Source organism: Odontesthes bonariensis, chromosome 9 (assembly GCF_027942865.1).
Source record: "Odontesthes bonariensis isolate fOdoBon6 chromosome 9, fOdoBon6.hap1, whole genome shotgun sequence".
NCBI lineage: Eukaryota > Metazoa > Chordata > Actinopteri > Atheriniformes > Atherinopsidae > Odontesthes > Odontesthes bonariensis.
In genome coordinates, this window is record NC_134514.1 from 9,033,931 (window position 1) to 9,048,775 (window position 14,845).

Here is a 14,845-nt window from a genome sequence, read left to right on the forward strand (position 1 = left end):
AGCACACATTTTAAAGGTAAATGTGAAAAGTCAGAATTAAGATTGAGATTAAAATTTGATTAAATTTGCAGCTCTATACACGGCCACCAACAAACAACCCACTACACACTGGGCTGCAGTTTTGCTTATGTAAGATGCCAGATTCAAACAAGAGAAGTAGATCAGCATAAAGATGCCCCGTAGCTCCATTTTTATATTGTTTCAACTTGTTGTTTTTACCTTAATTTTTTTTTTTTTTTTAACTGAATAGAATATTTAATTGGTAGAATTCTAGGTTCATTAGCTGCAGTGTAGGTGAAAGCATTGTGTATTTAAAGTTAACATTAGGACCATCTGAAATGAATGGATCAGAAGTTTAGTTCATGGTTGAATCCTGCAGTTACCTCTGTTCTCCACCAGAGACCGATAGAGCTCTGTAAGCTGGTGTGGTTTTACAGCCCGAAGAAACATCTAAGTTACTTTTTCTTTATGTTTCTTCAGACATAAAATCTGATGCCACATCATTTGGAACAATTCTTGTGGTTTTGATGTGTATTGTGGTAAGATCCCATTCATAACCATCCAGCCTTGTTCACACTCCACAACAACAGGAGGCAGCAGCAGCAGGGCTGTCAGTATCCCCCCACCAGTGAACAAAGAAACAGGAAGTGGTTGCACAGTTGGCAGACAGAACATGTTATCTGTGTGTTTTTATACTTTATCTGGATGTGAGATGTGAACAAAACAGTTTATGATTGTAGTTAGATTCACTGAGTTTCCCTTGAACTCCCTGTTGGGCTGTTGGTCATTTACAGACAGGCTGATTCATACAAAATGATGTGATGTTCAGTTAGCTTTTTGTGAGCAAGTACAGCAATGCATTATGGGAAACAGGAGCCGTCTTTTGTAGGAATAAAATGTTAATAATCTGTGTGTGTCCACAGATGAGTTTCCTCTGTATTCAGATCTTGTAGAATCCTCCCAGCCTCTGTAGCCTCTGGGTTAGTTAGCTTACAGACTGTTAGCACCATCAGTGTGCTCAGTATGTGTGTGAGTGACTCCCCCCTCAGTGAGCTGTACAACTCATACTTACCTGGCAGGGGAGACACCATGATCAAGAAGGTGGTTCACCCAGGGCGAGGCTCAGCCATTGCACTCCGGCTGTGCTGACCCCTGCGAATTCCCCAAATGTGGGAATCTCGACTGCATAATTTCTGGTAGTGGGGGACTGCGTTCGCGCTCTCCCCTGATCAACTTGTTCAAAGATAAATATCTTGCCCTTCTATTAGTAGGTTGTCACACATGCACATTCAAAATAAGAGTATCCAGTCACTGAGGTGGTTTATATATTGATTTGTCTTTATTTAAGTTATTTTATTTTCCAAATAACTATTCAGACACATTTATACACAAGTACAACATCTCTGTACTTGAAAGACTGCGATGTAGTCTGCTCTAATCTTACAAAGCCACTAATATTTCTGTAAGATGCTGAATTTAAATGCATCAACACCCCCAACTCTGAAGCTTTAACAATGAGCTCACTGCTCTGTAGTTCATTGTCTCTGCAGAAATCAACACAGATGAGTGGAAGGTCTTCTGTGAAAGAGTCCTCTGTTCAAACTCGGCTTCACAGCCCGAGTGTAATGCAGAGTTCAAACACACATACATTCGTATTCAGATAATTGTCATTGAAATAACTGCAGTTAAAGATTTCATAATTTATCTAAACTTTATAAAGAATAACAGCTGTTTAATGAAGGTAAATGTAAATGGGAAAATAAATGTGTGTGTGTTACTTTTGGCCTCTCTAAACAAAGAACACACAGGAGGACACATGTGACATGCTCACAGTTGGAGGCAGAAATTAAACAAGATGGCTCCATTAAAAGATTGTAATCTGTCAGTCTGTCACCTGTCATACTGTGGAAATGGGATATTTCTGCTGAGTTCCCCTCTGTTTTCATACATGTAAGTGGATATGATTATGTCCAATTATTGTGATTACATCATTGACTAATTGTTACACAATTAGTCAATGATGTAATCACAATAATTGGACATAATTCTGTTTTATTCAGAGTACCTTTTTCCTTTTTTTCAGACACTGAAACAGATGCGAAGAGTGAAATCCTCACAGAAATCTTATGTGGACGTACACAAGGTGAGTAGGTGGTCGCTCAGTGAGTCCAGGAGACATTTTCTGTGATATGAAAGTGTCCACATGTGTGCCAGAAAACCACAGAAGGTGTATCTAGGGATGCTCCGATCGTGATCGGCCGATATGGACCCTAAACAGGTTGATCGGTGGGCTCTGGAAGTGCCGATCAGAAAAGCCGATCGCATATTTTTAAAAAAAAAAATATATATATATATATATTTTTTTTTTTTAACCCGAGACTATTTTTCTCCGCGTGACTTTATATGAAATTATCAATGAGATTTATGTTAAAAATATGAATTAAACGGTTTTCTTTCCCGCGCGTGACGTAACTTACCGGACTGTTTTATGAAAAACAAGCGCGAGGAAAACAAACCCCAACCGTCACTGAACTCACCGTCAGTGAAACGTTTAAACGTCTGGAGACGTAGGGACAGTAAAAGGTGGAGGGATATAACAAAAACGCTTATGGAATTCATTGGACTTGACGAGCAGCCTCTGTTTGTGGTGGAGGGACACGGGGTTCCGACAGTTGTTATCGTGCCTAGAGCCACGCTATGCGCCGCCCCCCCCCCCCCCCCCCCCCCCCCCCCCCGACGTAAATACCTAACGGATGTATGTCTCCCTCAGCTGTACGAGACAGTATACACACACGTCAACTCGCTTTTGAGAGACAATGTCACATCAATCAGTTTTACAACTGATATTTGGAGTTGGAGTGCATGTCACATGTCGATGTTAAGTTTAACAGCGCATTTCATCGACCCGAACTTCCAGCGACACAACCTCGTACTGCACTGCCAAGAATTCACACACAGCCGACGCTTTAGCAGGAGCCTTCGGACGTATGTAATACATTTCAGTTGCTTATTCTTACTTGCTTATTCCCTCATAGTTAAGGTCTAGTTGTTGGTTTGTGCCAAGGTTTTTTAAAAATGTTAAGGTTATTTAAAAACTGTGCTTATTCTTATATATCGTTATGAGGGAATAAGCAAGTAAGAATGAGCAACCGAATACATTTTGGTTGCTTATTCTTACTTGCTTATTCCCTCAGTTAAGGTTTAGTTGTTGGTTTTTTATTTATCTATTGCTCTTGAAAGGGCCTGTAATGTTTACATAAATAAAAAGCTTATGGTGGTACATAAATGTCTTTATTTATTTTAGTACAAATATGTTTTTTTTAACATTTTAAGTGGTGCACAAGGCTAGATTGTAAATACACAACATTGAGGATTTTTATTATTCGCCCATCGATTTTGGTATCGGCAGATTTAGGATTCCTGTGATCGGATCGGCCCCCAAAAATGCTGATCGGAGCATCCCTAAGTGTATCCACTTGTGATAAGATTACATAGGATGCATGTTTATACAGAGTGTAAACAGAGCCTGTTGGTTGGGTTCAACAAATGTCAGAATTCATTCAGTCGTTTCCTCTAATGTAGTGACACCCTGACAAAAAGAGTGCACAATGTGTATGAAATGAATAGCATGTATGCAGCGTTTCTCAGGTAGTAAATAATATTTATGTACATATTTAGGCTACATATGACATAATTTCTCCATCAAAATTCTGCTGTTCACATCCACAGTCGTCTTATTGGAGCACCTATAGTCACTTCTGTCTCCTCCCACATCACTTTAAATCACTGATTGGTGCGTTGAATTATTTTTTTATTGAATCACAGATTTAGAAAGTATGTTTTGAAGCTTTGTATTAAAAAAAATATCATTTTCTGTATTGCAACACTCGTACAATTTTTTTCCTATCGTTAAACATCAGTTAATTATCTTAAATAGATATATTAAAGTCTTTACTTTTGTTGAAATACTTCAGTATTTTTTCTTAAATTAGATTAACAGTCATGTGACCAGTTTACTATGAACATTAAACTGCAGCGTATGTGAAAGCATTGTGTATTTAAAGTTAACATTAGGACCATCTGAAATGACTGGATCAGATGTTTAGTTCATGGTTGAATCCTGCAGTTACCTCTGTTCTCCACCAGAGACCGATAGAGCTCTGTAAGCTGGTGTGGTTTTACAGCCTGAAGAAACATCTAAGTTACTTTTTCTTTATGTTTCTTCATACATGAAGACATAAAATCTGATGCCACATCATTTGGAACAATTCTTGTGGTTTTGATGTGTATTGTGGTAAGATCCCATTCATAACCATCCAGCCTTGTTCACACTCCACAACAACAGGAGGCAGCAGCAGCAGGGCTGTCAGTATCCCCCCACCAGTGAACAAAGAAACAGGAAGTGGTTGCACAGTTAGCAGACAGAACATGTTATCTGTGTGTTTTTATACTTTATCTGGATGTGAGATGTGAACAAAACAGTTTATGATTGTAGTTTGATTCACTTCGTTTCACTTGAACTCCCTGTTGGGCTGTTGGTCATTTACAGACAGGCTGATTTATACAAGATGATGTGATGTTCAGTTAGCTTTTTGTGAGCAAGTACAGCAATGCATTATGGGAAACGGGAGCCGTCTTTTGTAGAAATAAAATGTTAATAATCTGTGTGTGTCCACAGATGAGTTTCCTCTGTATTCAGATCTTGTAGAATCCTCCCAGCCTCTGTAGCCTCTGGGTTAGTTAGCTTACAGACTGTTAGCACCATCAGTGTGCTCAGTATGTGTGTGAGTGACTCCCCCCTCAGTGAGCTGTACAACTCATACTTACCTGGCAGGGGAGACACCATGATCAAGAAGGTGGTTCACCCAGGGCGAGGCTCAGCCATTGCACTCCGGCTGTGCTGACCCCTGCGAATTCCCCAAATGTGGGAATCTCGACTGCATAATTTCTGGTAGTGGGGGACTGCGTTCGCGCTCTCCCCTGATCAACTTGTTCAAAGAAAAATATGAGTTCTAACTTAATGGTGCAAGTTTAGTATTGTATTTTTTCTGAGATGGGTCAAATAGTTTGTATCTTTGCTTTTTTTCACTCCATGAATTTGGTTATATTGTGTCAAATACAATAAATATCACCTTAAAGCACTTCAAAAATATATAGTTTAATTCAAGCATTCATGCTGTCCCCTGATCCACTTGTTCAAATTAATCTTATTTTGGCACTTTTTTACCATTTAATTCGGTTGTCAAAGCACCAAATCACAACAAAGTTAAATTATGTTAAATATAAACCAAATAATTGACTTTAATTGTACCATTTTCTTCAGAATTTTGTACATTTTCATGTCAGCAGTTCTTAATATCTCAGTCATCAGCCTTTATCACTTAATGGAAAGAATGTGCTTAAACAACTAAAAAGAAACATTAATGATAATGTCACATGTTTGACATTTCACAAATATCCACACCACGATGGTGTACCTGGGATCATGTCGGGTAAAGCTTTGTGGAGTCTATCCTGGAGTGAGACCAGGCCCGCCGCTCCGCATACGCAGAGTACGCAGAGTGCGTAGGGCCCCAAGTACCTGGCGGGGGCCCCCAAAATTAAGGTTGTAAAAAAAATGTCATGATAGTTATTATATTATTACATGAAAGAAATTATATAAATTAGTCATGAACAGGCCCAGCGTTTTTCTTAATTCTGTGCCCTATTACTCGATTCGGGCAAATTAGATGTGTTTACCTTATCTATAACAACCCCCCCCCCCCCCCCCCCCCCCCCCCCTTCCTGAAATGGTACAGTCTTCAAAGTTACCGCATCGGAGGTGGTGGAGCATCCTCCTACCTGACGTTTTCCGAGTTATGCCCGTTAACAGTGAAGAAGATTTAGAATGTCAAGTAAAAGGCCACATGATTCTGGCGCTGACAAAAGAAAGAAAAGAAAAGGGAGAGATGACGCTCGTGCATCCCTTGCTGGTAAGTTCGTGTTTTTGGTGTAATTGTTTTGCTAACCCAACGTTCAGTGATATTGCTGCCAGCTAACCTCAGCTAACGTCAGCAACATAGGCTTGGTTAGCGTTTGGAGTTATGAACAAAATCTACTAAATGCTGGCGACCGTGTGTAGAGTTTGTGTAAAGTACAGCACTGTCACACGTTGAGTGGCGTAGCAGGCCGCCAACAGGTGTGACGGGAATGATTGACATCTACCCATCATTCCCCTAAAAAGCGAGAAAAGTTAACAAGACAAACGCCGTAATGGCATAAAAAAGAAGTTATATTAGTGGCGCGGAAAAATGGAGGAAGAAAAACGACCTGAGGACAAAGGTAAGGCATGTGTTGGGTGATGTGGGCTGGATAGCTGGAGGTGGGACGTTTTTTGTGTTTATTTGTCCTGCTAGCTAGTCTCGGATAAATGTTGTGTAGCTGGCTGGGATTTGTTCGTTATAAACTCGGCTTCAGTGTTTGCCTCATGAAAGTTTTATTCAGATTCTAGCAGGGAGGGAGGCATGTTGTTGTCCTGCTCTGTCATTGTTCAGTGGAAGTTGTCTCTCAGGTATTTTACACGATTTTGGCATTACTTAGGATTCATTTACTAAGTTTGCTGTGTTATTTATAGGCCTCTAATTAGAAGTGTTCTACTGTTAGTTTTTTAAGTGATATACAAATATTAGGCATCCTGTTGATTATTTTAGAATATTGTGGCATTGGATCATTATTCTTAGTTTTATTACTTTAACTAGTACAATGTGTAGATAAATGCAGAAACTTCTTAAAAGTGACAACTTCCAAAACTCTTTTGTTCCTCTGGCCATCAGGATGTACAACAGCTTTAAGTGATGGCGCTTCTGTATTTCCCTGGTCACTTTATATTTCACTTTGGTCTTATTTCACTGGTCACTTTAGATTTTTAAACTGTTTTTTTAAATAGTTTTTTAAATTCTTAGATTGTTTTTAAAATGTTTATAATTGTATAAACATTTTTTATTGCTTTATGTCTGCTACTGGATGCTTGAATTTCCTTCGGGATCAATAAAGTATCTATCTACTTTGTAATTGGGTACAATCTTTAAAGGGACGCTGTACATTACAGTTTAATATTTAAAAAAAAACTCAAAATATTTTATTTATTATTTTCTTTATATTATATATTCTTATTAGTTTCACTTGCCTGAGTGGTTCAACTTAAGATGTTTAATTTAAACTCTAGCCTGTTTTGCTCATGAAGTGTAATAGATCTTAGTGTTCCATCTAAATGGTTAGGAATCTCTTCATTGTAGTTTGACAAACTAGGGGCCCCCAAACAGCATCTTGCTTAGGGCCTCCACAAAGCTAGAAACGGCCCTGAGTGAGACACATCCACTTTATTCATGTCAGTAAGTAAAGTTTATTTATAAATCATCTTTCTCAGATAACAAAACATAAAAACAATTAAATGTATTAAAAAAAACTTAACTCATTTAAAGCTGCTTTTAAAGAGTCAACAATTGGTAAAAACAAGGGAAGTGCATCCCATAGTTGAAGGCAACATGGTGGAGTCCAGTTTGAACAAATCAGAAATATGAGGAGCTTTACAATATTTTATACTAAGAGATGATAAAATCAGTCATCTTTAAATCAATTCCATTTAAAGATAAAAAGTCAAGTGTTGAAATAAAAGCATCTATAACTGTCCAGTTCTGACTTTGCCACCAGCTATTTTAACTTTGAACTATTCCTACAAGTGAAAAAAGCAGTTAGTTTGTAGCGACGGTCTGAAGACAGCGACTGGGCAGCAACGCCTTCATTTCTTAGTGTGGAGAGGAGCCTAAAGAGCCAGTTTGTTGCCTGCTTTGTGAGCCACTCTGTCGGGGGCAGTGATGAGACTTTCTGTCTTATCTGACCTGTAAACCATTGTTTGACCTTTGGCCAGCACCTCGTTAAATGTGACGGTAAAATTTTATCTTTATGGTATCAGATATTAATTTAACTTGTGTGTCCTAGAGGAAGAATGTGTGGTTGCTGTAATTACACATGACAAACAGACATTAATGTTCAGTTAGTGTTTCACATGATTAGCATTCATGTCGTATTGACTCTTTGTGTGTCAGGTGTCTTCGAAGAGGTTGACTCTACTCTCATCCAGCCCAGCAGGACCTTTCAGATCCTCGATGGCCAGGTGGATGAGCCTCAAAGTGTCCGTGAGCGTCTGCACGTGATTTAAAAGGACAACATCCCGTCGGGTCCTTGCCCCTTAATGAGGAGCTCCAGGAATGTGTGGATAGCTGTCCCAACTGTCCACCCAAGACTGGAACAAAGTCTCCAGCTCTTGAGTCCCCTACAAGCCACGGTCCAAAACCTTGCCATCACCCCTCCTGCTTCTTCATGGATTCAGCACAAAGGTCTTTCCAAAACTGAACCACTCAGTTGAGCCTCACCCTCACCAGACGGCTTCTTCTCTACCTAAAGAGACATGTCAAGATTGCACGATGCAATAAATATTGCACGTTAATGTTAGTAAAACTAAACTGCAATATTTTCAGCTACTTACATTCTCTTTTGGTAGAATCGATTTTTAGCACAACGTCAAAAGTAGAGAAGATCTGGGGCCTCGTGTACAAAGACTTGCGTGGATTTCCTACTGAAACATGGCGTACGCTCAAACCCACATGCTGCCCAACGTGCAAAAAGATCCGGATGTGTGAATGTGTGCGTACGCATGAATTCAAGCACATTTGCTCCGTACATCCATATCAACGTGGAATTGAGCGGACATGTTGGAGTACCCGACTCCTCCCTGTCCACGCTCCTACTTAAATATGCAAATCATATTAAAATGAGCCCTGCACCTGCGGGTTTTTTTTTTTTTTTCTCCCCCCCCCCTCTGAAGCGTGCAAAAATGCACCCTGTTTGAACGGAGAGGTGGCGCAACTATGGGTGACACTGCTCTCTCAGGGGTGGTGGGAGCACATGTGGGTGACTCTGATTCCCCCAAGATTAATTACCTATGTTTTCGTGTAACTCACTTAAATGTGTTCATACAGTAACTTAGAGCAAAAGGGCGCCGGGGAAAAGGTGAGGCTGATTAAGACATTTCACACTTTACGCCTGGGGGTTATTAACGTTCGCACACAGACGATCAGGGGCTTGTTAGAAAGATCTTAAGCTGTAGTTTAACCATCAAAAAACAGCAAGTTACTAATTCTGTGAAGACGGGATGGAAATTGGGGACGCTCAATGCACGTCACAGGGAATAATATAAGGTCAATTACATGAATAAAGTTAATCACCAAGAACACCCATCATGCACAGTGCCGGCTTGTAGTCTGTCCCCAACGATGCTGTTACTCAGAATGTATGAGTCGTGCGTTTAACCAGGCCACCTCGCCACAATGTTTAAGTGCATTTGCGCATCACATATAATCTGTACATTTATGGAATGAAATTGCTTCCTGTTGACGTACGTAAATTCATGTGATGGCGCTTGTATAGCAACGTTTGTGCAGTTGATAGCTCCGATTATATTTGGTAAACTGTCTCGCTGTGAATTGCGCTTTAATGTTGGCCTGTTGAACTGCATTGTGGGAATTTGATATACGTGGCTGAAATAATTCCGTCCCACACAGCTGGCTCGGCTCAGGGTCGACTGTTACAGTCCCGATCGGTCGGCCAGCTCCCTCTGCAATGCCCCAGTTGCCAGGAACCCCAACGTGGTCGTCACCTGTATGGGCACAGGCAGCGATGGCTCCTCGTTGTGTTGCGCTCCAGCTTCAACTCCAGCTCTGCGCATAGTTAGGAACATAAAGCGGCTGATGAGCCAGTTGTCGTCATGTGCCAGCAGTTCCTCTGTTTTTAAACACGCGCTTTCTCCTTATTGCACTATTTGCAATTTCTTCCAGTAGTGCTAAAGCAGCCATTGTTTTTGATGGTATGCATTGCACCACTTTGCATCTGCTCTTATATCCACTTGTGTAATTACGTGTGTGTTAATTGTTTATCGGTGTTAATTGTTCATGTGTCTCAGATGTGCTGAATAGGAGTGTAATTGACCCAGCACGCCATAGGCTGAGAGTCCATGTAGGTGCAATTAAAAATTCTGATGTCACTGAGGAGTAATTTGCATCTGCCTTCCCCCAAGTGTTTTGGACCAGAAAGTCCAAGGATTTGACAGCACACATGGCTCTGACATCATCAAAACAAACAAAACAGTGACCTGTGTGTAAGACCAGAATACAGAGAACACGCAGAACGTAGAACATGAACACAGCAACTATGTACACTATTTACAAGAAGCCAACGGTTCACTCCTCCAGTCTGTCCACAACAGAGATGAAGTGTTCAAAGTTTTTGAAAACTGTTTTCTAGTCCTTTGGAGGGTGAACGGTGGATCTCAGGGTAATAGGTCTTTTTTTTAATATTTTTTGTGTCCCTGGATTTTTTTGCCCGCAAACTTTTCAGGTCGGGAGACGCCTCACCTTCACGCCCAGCTCGGTGGGGGGGGTGGGGGGTCTGCCAGCTTCCTCTTGTACAGAGTGGATCGGGACCACGACAACCCTGCCACAGCACTTTGTCCAGAGGGCGGCTGTACAGCTGGTGGAGGTGGCGGGATTCTCCTCACCGCCAGACGGAGCAGCTGTGGAGGAGGCTGCGGCGTCTCCAGCAGCAGGTTGGTCCGACCCCTCAACACGTCGGTGCCGGCTGTGCTGGGCGTGGGGACGTACTCCATCACGGGGTAGTCGGGTGGAGGGAGGACGTCAGGCTGGCGTGGTGCAGGAGGCAGCTGCTCACAGGACACAGACGCGGTCTTTGAGGTGGCGGCTGGCTGCCTGGTGGCGTGGAGGTTGAGCCTCTCCTGCTGGTGGATGAAGTCTCTCACCGTCTTGGTGTTAATTTTGGGGAGAGGGATGCCCGCCTTGCACAGGACGGGGTCCTCCACCAAGACCCGGTGCTGGATCCTCTCATAGGCCTTGAGGATGTTTACCTTCTCAGGGCTGGAGCGAGAGGCCTGAGGGCTGCGCAGCCACAGCAGCTTGACCAGCACGTACATCAGCCGGTTGTGCTGCGGGCTGATGTCCTGCTGAGCTGGCGCGTACCTCTTGGCCATCTTTACACGCTGGACCATGGCGGCGTCAGCCAGGTCGTCCCTCTTGGTCCGACAGTAGAGCGTGTTGCCCCAGTGGGTGCGGTAGAGCTGGTGGTACCGCTGTGGCTGTTTGTCATGCTCCTCCAACGCGTTCCAGGCCTGAAGGACCCTGTTCCGTTGTGCTGAGGAGCAGCTTCTGCTCTGTCAAGCCGACCTCCAGCAGCGCAGCACAGAAAGCCTCCAGCTTCTGGAACCCGGGCAGAGGACTGTCACTGCAGACGTCCTCCTGTAAAACACACGCGCACACACACACACACACACACACACAGAGAAAAGTAGGTAAGTTTTAATGTATACGATGTCTTGTTTTTTCAGTGGGTCACATGTATCGCTGTATTCTCTTCTATCAGTATGTATTGGACTCACAAAGGCAGGAGGGTTGACTGAAGCAGTCTCGCTGCTGGTCAGTCTGATGTGGGGCTCCACATCAGTACGGTCCTCCTCCTCGCTCTGGTACGCCTCGTCTGGGTCGACCTCCCCAGGCTGAACGACCTCCTCCGGCCCAGGACCGTCGCTGATGATGCCCTCCAGCGAGAACGCCTCCCCCGTGCTTTGGTTGAAGAGGTACTCCAGCCCGAGCAGCTCATCGGACTGGACATCAGCTGGGGCCCGGAAGTTGCGCTCCACTGGCTCGCCCAACAGCTGCTGGCAGCGTGAGTTCAGGCGGTCAATGAGCGGCGCAGAGTACACCCGGTGGTGCCGCCCTCCGCCCCCAAACACCGCGTCTGAGCGATGCCGCTTATCAGGTAAACCTGATAAGGCCGCGCCGCACAGTGGGGACCTGAACATCACAACAAACGGGTATTATCAGAATGATGCAATGTGATAAACATGTGTTGTTTTTTGGTATTTTTCCCCCTTAGATTACCTGGAATCATGTGGGGCAACGATTTATGGAACCCCTCCAGGCTGTTGCTCCCACGCAGGCCCTTATAATATGGGAGGTCCACACCGTTGATGATGGTGGTGTGGGCGACACGATACATGACCATGCCTGGGGGGTTCTGGATGCACTCCAGGTGTCGCTGCTGGGCTGCCCACATCTCATCAATGGCCGCTGTAAACACACACAAACATGCATGTTGAGCTGTAGTCATTTTGCATGTGTGTGCGTGTGTGAGGTGTTTTTTTTTTTTTCTTACCAGGGGACTTGAAGAGGCTGACGCCGCTCTCATCAAGCCCTGCTGGACCCTTCAGGTCCTCGATGAGGAGGTGGACCAGGCGAAACGTCTCCTGGGCCCCGAGGGTGACGCGCCGGACATGGTGCTTCAGCTGGTCCCGGGAGACGTACCGCCGGACCACGTCCTCATCACTCACCACCTCCATGGTGGCCGGGTCTCTGGCCCTGATGGCAGCGATGAGGAGCTGGAGGTCCTCGCGGTTGTAAGCCAGCACCGCCCCGACCACCGCGGACGGACCCTGTGCTTTGCAGCAGCCGCGGTCAATGTAGAGGATCTGGGGGACGGGCTGGTTTGCGAGGCGGAACCTCTCCATCACCCCACGACACATGGGCCCCAGCTTCTCCACGGACTCCTCGCAGGTGAGCACAAAGCTGACGATCTGGGAGAGCTCGTTGCCGATGCTGGTGAACCACTCAGCCGAGCCCTTGCCCTCCCCAGACAGCTTCTTCACCACCTACAACAAAACAAAGAAATACAGTTTAGCTTTGCATAAAGTGGTGTTTCCCTGTGAGTACTTGTATGCAACACACTTTTGATTAACTTCTTCGTGGAGTCCATATTCAGCACTGTCCCGAAAGTGGACAGGATCTGGCTCCGATAATCCTGGACGTTGTCCGCCTCGGCCACCTCAGCCAGAATGGAGTGTAGTTACAGAATGCAGTGTAGTTACTTCTTTGACCAGTATATACTGTCTGAAGCGTTTGAGCGACTTTGAGGTGATGTCACTCTCCCGCATCAGCAGCCACTGCTTGACAGAGCTGTGGGCCTCCTGCGCCATCCACGTCGTTCTCGACCAGCCACTTGAAGGTCCGGCCGGTGTAGCGGCCGAAGGTCGGGACCAGCTGCCCCAAGTACTGGGCCTCAGTCGGCCTCTGTACGCCGCAGCGCCTCTTTGCTGAAGACGAGACATGTTATGACCTCAGTGAACAGGCAAGCAAAAGCTCTAGTGCACCACATTGTCATTACTTGTAGTATAAATGCAATGCCAAGATGTTTACCTTCCTCAAAGGCAGTCTTGGGGTCCCTCAGCTCGTCATCCCTTGGACAGACCTGACCTCTCCCCTGCTGGGCCTTGGCTGCCTCTCTGCCGGCAGGCTTGTGTCCAGGATGTTTAGGGCTGGCAGCAAAGTATCCATGTCCTGAAATTGGCAACAGACTTTTAGCAATATCATGATCATTATAACCATTGCAATAGTCACTATTATTAGACAAATGGAGGCAAAAGCCATAGCATTGCCACCAGAATTGAAAATATACAATTGGCAAATGTAACACGTATTATAATTCATCCAAACGAGGTGAATAGCAGGGTTCTAGCTAGGATGAAACTATAGCGTAGTGGTGTAGGCGAGGGAGCGAAGCGACCAAGCCCGGGGGGGATGGTGCTTGGTGCCTGCGGAGATTTTGGAAATTTAAGGTAAAAATTGGCCATTCTAGGGGTACCCAAAGGGAGAAATTGTACTTTAAAAACAATAAAGTCTTAATGGGAGATGTTCCCATCTTTGCTTTTGGCAGTGTGTTACCTTCATAACGGACCTTGTCAGAAGACATTAAAACTTAGACATAACCAGGAATAGAGATTAAAAAAAATGTTTATTAAAGTTACACACTTTTCAGTTATCCTGATGACAGACAAACAGACAGACAAACCAACGCAACCAAAAACATAACCTCCTTGACAGAGGTAAAAAGGCAGGCAACCTCTTTATACGTTTAAGCGTCTCTTGGCCATTTTTGCCCAGTTGTCACAAGCTTCATTGAAGTCGAACTCCTCAGCTGGGGGGCCCTCCATGGATTTCATGAGGAGGTTGTTAAGGGTCGCCTCCTTCAATCGGTTTCTCAGAGGTGTCTTCACCCTTTTCAAGGTGGAAAACCCCCTCTCACAATCTGAAAATGTTATATGGAAAATGTTATAAAAACAATTTGACAAATATCCCATTATCCCTAACATATGAGCAACTATAGCTATAAACTTTATAGCGTTGATTAAACAAAACGCCCATGGTGCAACGTGAGATATTTACAGCATACGGTCACCCAGCTTTAACATTACGCTAAAAACCTTGTATTACAAATAAACAGGTGATCTTCTTGATAAATTAGAGAGGTATATCGCTAGAATATGATGGCAGTAGGTAAGTGCAGGCCAAAATCTACCATCGTAGCCTCAAGTTCACTTATAATCTCCATTATTTAGCGATAAGCAAGCTACCTACGTCACTACTTAGTGGCTAACATTACAAGCTAGATCTACTTAAGACTGAATGCCCACATCAACCAAAAAAATTATTCTGTTCAAGCAGCTGAAATAGAAATAAACCATCAAGTGTTATGTGATATGCAAAAAAAAAACTGCTCCACAAACAGAAAGATAGTTATGGCAGAATAAAGGTGTCATTTACAATGCACAGTCAGACTTGTATGAATGACCGGAAGGAAAATATTGCCAAAAAGCTTGTTTAAATATGCTGCAGTGTTGAGGACCATGTCATGTCTCAACAGGAGGGATGGCAGCAATGATGAATAAGGTTTTTACAACATGGTTTTA

The 14,845-nt window shown here is 43.7% G+C and overlaps 2 non-coding genes across 2 annotated transcripts; both read left to right on the forward strand.

Moving 5' to 3' along the window:
- The first annotated feature begins 1,064 nt into the window (after window positions 1–1,064).
- On the forward strand, window positions 1,065–1,228 carry LOC142389059 (U1 spliceosomal RNA). The gene has a single exon (XR_012770367.1). It is a non-coding gene; the product is annotated as a U1 spliceosomal RNA (small nuclear RNA).
- A 3,591-nt stretch (window positions 1,229–4,819) lies between these two features.
- Window positions 4,820–4,983, forward strand: LOC142389060 (U1 spliceosomal RNA). Its single transcript, XR_012770368.1, has one exon. It is a non-coding gene; the product is annotated as a U1 spliceosomal RNA (small nuclear RNA).
- The last annotated feature ends 9,862 nt before the right edge of the window (window positions 4,984–14,845 follow it).